Below are 3,203 nucleotides of genomic sequence, written 5' to 3'. Positions count from 1 at the left end.
AGGGCCAGTAATATGTGGATGAGTGTCTGGGATGGGTGGGTGCTTGTGTGTGTGGGGTGTAATTTGTAGTAGATATTCCTTTTCTTCAGGAAGCAGTATGTAGTTGAGGTCCTCTTTTGAATTGTGTAGCTGTGCATTTTGTGAGTAGGTTTGCAGTTGAGTTTTGTTTGTATTTTCAGATGCATGCAGATCTGGTGTCGTGTCGTGTCATTCTGTGGAGGGTTGTGACTACATCTGTTTGACTGTCACTGCATTGCTGTATAGATGTCGATGTATGGGAGCGAAGGCCCATGTACAAAGGAAAAGGTGATTGGGAGTGGCTGTCAAAGGTAAGTATCTGCTGGAGGGTTTGATGGTCAAAAAGTATGTGTGCTGTTGAGGCTGTAGGAATGGGAGTCCTCTGAAGCCTGCCTGTTTGTAATGGGTTCATGAGGCAGCTCATTGAATGGGAGTGGGAGTTTTCCGTGGAGGAAGTTGACTGATGGAAGAGTGACCTGTCTGTAACTAGAGATGCTCCATTCTCCCTTCTTCTCTCATAAATGGCACTGGGTTTGCATCACTGATCACCACTATCCTGTTTGTCTGTCCTCTATTGGGTGTTGGTTTTCCGAGGAGGATGTGAGCATCCTAGTTACCGATGGGCCCCTGTCAGTGTTGGGAAAGGGCCATGAGTACTGTGTAAATGTGAGTATTTTGCATGTTGATTTTAAATGTATAGAAGTAGTTGGTTGCTGCTTCATTGTAGATAGGAATGTGCTGGGGCTCTTTTGGGGTGTCAAATAGGTTAGTTTAGCAAAGGGAGTGTGGTATTGTGGTGTTGTGACCATTAGCAGTAATCTGGTGTTTTATTGTTTGTGTGCCACAGGAGTATTTGAGTCCAGAACTGAGGGAATGGGCTGTAGCAAGTGTGCCCCATTTGGTTTACATGGGTTCTTGTACGTATGGTGCCAGTGGGCACAGAGGAGCTGTTTGCATCCATGAGGTAAGTGTTCATTTAGAGCTTTTAGTGCAGTCCTGTTGATGGGAGTGTGGTCTTTTCTGTGTTAGATAAGGTGGGGTTATGATGAATGGGTTCATCACCAGTTTTGTGTGTGAGACAAGAGATGGAGAAGACAATATTTGGGTTAAGTTGTTGCTTGTTCTCTAGAAGAAGGTTGGATTTAGGTGGGTGGTTAGTGAGAGTGTTGTTGTGTTTGCCCTAAAATGTTGAGTAGTTTTCCTTCAATATATTGTGTGATGTAGGTATGGAGATGTGTTGATATTCCTCAGGGAAGGGGTATTGGTGGGGAGGCGAGTGTGGAAAATATGTAATTGGACTGAGAGTTGCAGTTCAAGGGAGGGGTGAGGGAATCTCATGACCGGTGAGTCCTGTGTTCCCGTAGATGGTTTGTTGAAGAAATAGGGTGGGATTTGTTGCATCATCTGTGGGTTTGACTTTGAGTCCTTGTTGGATTATTATTTTGTGTTAGCAGATCCTTAAGAGGCTTCAAGAGGTGCAGTTTGTGAAAGAAGGATAGATGTGAGGCCCCATCTGGTGGAAAAAGAGTGAGTATCTGGTTATATTTTTCTGTGTTTTGTATTGTGTGCTGTTCTTTTAAAGTTGTGCTTTGTGATGCATGTATGTGGATGTACATGTTGGGGTACTAGTATTGGTAATCTGTAAAAGAAGGTGTCACGGTGTATGCAGTTGGTGTTGTATTTGCTTGTGGGGGAATGGAAAAGAGTGATGCAGAAATCGGTGCTGGGTGTGTAATTGCAGATGTTTGAGATGGTCTTCATGGTGTCAGTCAGTGTGTACTGTGAGCATCATGAAATGTTTATATCATTGTAGGTTTTGTGTGAAGATGGTGGCCCAGTTGGGCAAAGAACAAGTGAAGTAGAAGTATGCCTGTGGGGGACATGAAGTACTTATTCCCAAAATGGAAGTGGATTTGATGTCAAGTTTGCAAGTTAAGTATGTGTCATTTGTTGTTCTGTGTGATGTTGGAGATGGGAAATGTCTGTCACTGGGTGAATGTCAATGGGCATCACATGTACTTTTGTTTTAGAAACTGAGATGTTTAGCATTTGATCCAAGGTCATTGAACTTGTGAATTCTTGTCTCATTCTCATAGGAATCCATTTCCATCTCTGTGTTTGGAAAGTATCAGCGTCTCCGGAGAAGACTTCGGTGTGCGTCGTTTGGAGCAATCGGGCTTTGATATTGTATTATTTGGGTCAAGATGTGAAGTGTTGTCTTTTTGATGGCTAGAATGTAGTAGAGCAGTGGGGCTGATGTCACTGTGTTCTGGTAGATACCTGAGCAATCATATTATGAAATGCCATTATTGTCATTTCTGTCATTCGAATTGGAGAGGATGGGTTCATATGTGGTGATGATCCTGTAACTGACCAAACAAAAGTACTTGCACAAAATGCAATTGTTTTTTTAAATGAATGGTTTGTTTGCCACTTGGAAAGTTCTAGCCATCAAAGGTGCAAGAGGACACAGTTAAGGGTTTTATCATTTATTGGGGCATCCTGAAGTGTTTGTGAATTTTGTTCATATTGCTGTGTATGCTGTATTTGTTAGGTTGTAATGTATAGTTTTGGTTGTGATTGGATGACTCCCTTAGTCATCCACTTTGTAGCGTGCTAAATCACTGCAGTGATTTCTGAAACCATGGTACAGTGCAGTCAAACGGCCAGAAGGCTGACGTTATAACAAATTTGTCAGCCTTTTGGCTGTTTCGCTGCACTGTACCATGGTTGGGACTGTCCCGGACAGTCTTTGACTTAACATTTTGTACATGGAGGTGCTATAGAGGGAGCATGCTGGCCAGTTGCTAGGGGAGGTACAGTCAAGTCCCATTCCTGTCTCACAATAGATGCATGGTTTTGGACATGTGATGGGGGATGTGTAGAAGTATATGGAAGTGAAATGCCAGGGTTGCTTATGTTAATGTGTGTACAGGACTGTACACACATTCAGTAATACTGATTTGTTGTATGGTGGTTTATTTATGTAACACAGTGTCCCATATTTGCAAGCTCTTACTGTAATGGCTGCCTTCTTGAATAAATAAAGCATTGTGTAGTGAAGCAGAGAATCTGTGTCCCTGTGTTTCCTTGGTTGCAAAGTAGCTGTGAAGTGAAGTTTGGAGAAGTGAGTGTACCATTGGAGGTAATTGTCAGTGCATTGGAGGGTGGGCTTACATGGAAGG

At 42.8% G+C, this 3,203-nt stretch overlaps 1 long non-coding RNA gene across 1 annotated transcript; it reads left to right on the top strand.

Annotated features, from left to right (window-relative positions):
• Positions 1–202: 202 nt before the first annotated feature.
• On the top strand, positions 203–1,938 carry LOC120388441. The gene is made up of 4 exons (XR_005590580.1): positions 203–329; positions 866–982; positions 1,473–1,545; positions 1,832–1,938. It is a non-coding gene; the product is annotated as an uncharacterized LOC120388441 (long non-coding RNA).
• Positions 1,939–3,203: the final 1,265 nt, after the last annotated feature.

The sequence above is a fragment of the Mauremys reevesii genome, linkage group 22 (assembly GCF_016161935.1).
Source record: "Mauremys reevesii isolate NIE-2019 linkage group 22, ASM1616193v1, whole genome shotgun sequence".
Classification (NCBI taxonomy): Eukaryota; Metazoa; Chordata; order Testudines; family Geoemydidae; genus Mauremys; species Mauremys reevesii.
Note: the sequence above shows the minus strand (reverse complement) of the source record. Positions and strands in the feature narration are given on the sequence as shown.